The 4180-nt window shown below is 48.9% G+C and overlaps 1 pseudogene; it reads left to right on the top strand.

Annotated features, from left to right (window-relative positions):
* On the top strand, window positions 1–652 carry LOC147215522 (G protein-coupled receptor 35-like; annotated as a pseudogene).
* The last annotated feature ends 3528 nt before the right edge of the window (window positions 653–4180 follow it).

Below are 4180 nucleotides of genomic sequence, written 5' to 3'. Positions count from 1 at the left end.
ATGCTAGCCCCTAGCTCTAACCCCAACCCTTACCCACCGCCCGGCGCCGGCGGCTGCCCCCAGCTGGTTGGCGTCCGGCTGGAGGGCGTCATCCTGCTCCCGGTCCCGACGCCAGACGTGACCTCGGGGCTGCAGGGAAACCTGGTGGATCTTCCGCTTCACACTGAAGACCTGCAGCCCCGACACGCTGCTGCTCATCGACGAGAAGCACGCCGCCCGGAGCTTCTTCTTCACGTCCTACGAGGAGGCGTCGCGGGCCATGGTGGTCCTGGTGGCGAGCGGCACCACGTGCTGGAGTTCGTGGTGCCGCTCGCCATGTTGACCTTCTGCTCCGTGAGGATCTCCTCGTCCCTGAGGGGGCGGCAGATGGGAAACAAGGACGAGGCGCGTAAGGCCGTGCATGTGCACGGCCATCCTGATCGTCTTCATGGTCTGCTTCCCGCCCACCACCCTCACCACCGTGGGCATCTGGGCCACCTGCTCCCCCCGGCCGCTGGGCCGCGCCGCCTTGGAGGCCTCCACCCAGCTGAACATCACGTCTCTGGGCCTCAACCTCCTCACATCTTTCGCTTTGTCACAAACTAAAGAACAACACACTGCTGAAACCACAGCGGGATTTTATCGGCGCTGGAATGGCGTTCTCTTTCTTTGAACGCGGCGATTCAACTCCGTCTTCTTGACGCGGTGAAGAAAACACGTTACGCCACGTGGCGCCGTCGGTTTCCGTGATGACGTGGACAAGCGGCGCTACCTGTCCTTTCCTAAAATCACAGTTTCAAAACAAGCTCATTTTTATGTTACATATTTCAAATCACCGGATTTAAATCCTACTTCCTCGCCATTTTGATGCCAGTTGATGATTCCCTGTGCGATGACTGCCAGGCGAGGCTCCGCCTGATCCAGATCAGGTCGTTTCAAACTCTTTCCTCCGTCGGGCTTCACCGAGGATCTTGCGTGGAACGCTGCGTCGTCCACACCCTCCTCTTCCTCCTCCTCCTGCCGGCGTCCACGGAAGGAGCGGACGTTCATCTTTGCATTTATTTGATTTATCTTTCGCTGTGAGCTGAAAACATTCGTCTTCACCGAGCACCACCCTGCTAATCACACTCAGCCCCCAACCTCCCCTCACAACAAAAAAATAAGCAAAGGATGAAATGAATGTATGTATGTTTATGGTTCTGAGACGGCTATTCGGTTGAGAGGTCACTTCTGACTTCGGATCACTGGTACTTCAGATCTTTGGTGACTGAATTGCACTTCTTGTAAGTCGCCTTGGGTAAAAACGTCTGTCAAATGCCAGCAATGTAAAGTAAATGTCATGTGAAGTAATGTAAAGGGCCAGAGGAGAAACCCCATGGTGTCGGGGGCTGAAGCAGTGACATCTTCAACTCAGTATTAATTATGTCCGGTTGTAAAAGGCGGTAAATGACATATTTTGATGAGTTGCTACTGGTTATCGGAATAATAAGCCTATTCTCTTCATACTTACGCAAACATATGAAATGATGGTGGACATCAAACAGGGAATGCTTCTATAGGAGTAAGACAAGCAGAAACAACCATTCCATCAGTGTTTTCAGATGGTCTAACCGACACTAAGAAGGGGTATTGGAGAACCTTAAAGAGATTTGCAGCTTCTTCTTCTTCTTCAACTGCCTTCATATCCTCTCTCATAAATCGTTCATAAATCTTCTCTTTGCTCTTCCTCCAGACCTCTTGCCTGGCAGCTCCAATTCCAGCATCCGTCTACCAATATATTCTCTATCCCTCCTCTGTCCATGACCCAACCATCTCAGTCTGGCTCCTCTGACCTTCTCTCCTAAACATCTACCATGTGCTGATGGTAGATGTTGAGGGACTCATCTAACCCTAACCCTCCATCCTGGTCACTCCCAAAGAGAACCTCAACATCTTCATCTCTGCCACCTCCAGCTCTGCCTCCTGTCTTTTGGCCATTGTTACTGTTTGTAGATCATCTCACCACTGTCTTGTACACCTTTCCTTTCATTCTGGCTGATGTTCTTCTATCTCTTCGTACCCCTGACACTTTTCTCCACCCATTCCAACCTGCTTGAACCGTCTCTTCACCTCTTTTCCACACTCTCCTACGCTCTGGACTGTTGACCCCAAGTACCTGAAATCCTCCAGCTTCTTGATCACCACTCCCTGTAGCCTCACCGTTCCACCCGAGTTCCTCTCGTTCACACACATATATTCTGTCTTGCTGCGACTAACTTTCATTCCTCTCCTTTCCAGAGCATACCTCCACCTCTCTAGATCCTCCTCTACCTGTTGTCTGCTCTCACTACAGATCACCATGCCATCTGCAAACATCATGGTCCATGGGGATTCCTGTCTAACCTCATCTGTCAGCCTGTCCATCACCACTGTGAACAAGAAGGGGCTCAGAGCTGATCCCTGATGGAGTCCCACCTCCACCTTGAACTTCTCGGTTACCCCTACAGGACACCGTACCACTGTCTCACAGCTAGCATACATGTCCTGCACCAGTCTAACATACTTCTCTGCCACTCCAGACTTCCTCATACAATACCAGAGCTCCTCTCTTGGCACTCTGTCATATGCTTTTTCTAGGTCTACAAAAACACAATGCAACTCCCCCTGGCCTTCTCTGTACTTTTCTATTAGCATTCTCAAAGCAAATACTGCATCTGTAGTACTCTTCCTAGGCATGAAGCCATACTGCTGCTCACAAATGCTGACTTCTGCTCTCAGTCTAGTTTCCACTACTCTTTCCCATAACTTCATTGTATGGCTCATCAACTTAATCCCTCTATAGTTGCCGCAATTCTGCACATCCCCTTTATTCTTAAAAATAGGCACCATCACACTTTGTCTCCATTCTTCAGGCATCTTCTCAGTCTGAGATCCTTTAAAATAATCTACTCGAAAACTATACTGCTGCCCCACTTAGACACTTCCACACCTCCACAGGTATATCATCAGGACCCACTACTTTTCCACTCTTTATCCTCTTCCACGCCTTCTTCACTTCACTTTCACTAATCACTCCTACTTTGTAGTCTGCAATACTCACCTCTTCTACCCTTGCTTGTCTTTCATTTTCCCCATTCATCAGCTCTTCAAAGTACTCTTTCCATCTTCCCATCACTCTTCTAGCATCCGCCAATACATTTCCCTCTCTGTCCTTAATCACCCGGACCTGTTGTACATCCTTTCCATTTTTATCTCTCTGTTTTGCCACCTTGTATAGATCATTTTTCTCCCTCCTTATTGTCCAACTGAGCATACAAGTCACAAGTCAGATGACACACCAAGTACTCTTCTACCTGTCTCCCTGATAACACTAGCTGTTGTTGTCCAATCATCTGGCAGCTCACCCTGACCACCAGACCCTTTCTCAACTCCTCCCTGAAAACCATGCAACACTCCTCCCTTTTCAGCTTCCACCACTTTGTCCTCTGCTCTGCCTTTGTCCTCTTCATCTTCCTTGTCACCGGAGTCATCCTACAAACCACCATCCTATGCTGTCTGGCTACACTCTCACCTACAACTACTTTGCAGTCACTGGTCTCTTTCAGGTTACCTCGTCTATACAAGATGTAGTCCACCTGCGTGCTCCTACCTCCGCTCTTATAAGTTACCCTATGTTCCTGTTTTTTCTGGAAAAAGGTGTTCACTGCAGCCATTTCCATCCTTTTTGCAAAATCTACCACCATCTGTCCCTCTGCATTCCTATCCTGGATACCAAATCTGCCCATCACTTCTTCATCCCCTCTATTGCCTTCACCGACATGTCCATTGAAGTCTGCACCAATGACCACTCTCTCATTTCTGGGAATATTCTGCATCACTTCATCCAACTCATTCCAGAAGTTCTCCTCCTCTTCAGATTCACATCCCACCTTTGGGGCATAGCCACTAACAACACTGAGCATCACACCTTCAATTTCCAGTTTCAGACTCATAAGTCTATCTGACATTCTTTTCACCTCTAGGACGTTCCTAACAAACTCCTCCTTCCAGATAACTCCTACTCCATTTCTCTTCCTGTCAGTATCATAATAGTACAACTTAAAGCTGCTCCTAAGCTTCTAGCCTTACCACCTTTCCACCTGGTCTCCTGGACACACAGTATATCCACCTTCCTTCTCTGCATCATGTCCACCAACTCTCTACCTTTTCCTGTCATAGTCCC

Source organism: Fistularia commersonii, chromosome 32 (genome assembly GCF_037954325.1).
Source record: "Fistularia commersonii isolate RoL2024-O1a breed Wild chromosome 32, RoL_Fcom_v1.0, whole genome shotgun sequence".
Classification (NCBI taxonomy): Eukaryota; Metazoa; Chordata; class Actinopteri; order Syngnathiformes; family Fistulariidae; genus Fistularia; species Fistularia commersonii.
This window is presented reverse-complemented; position numbering and strand designations above follow the sequence as displayed.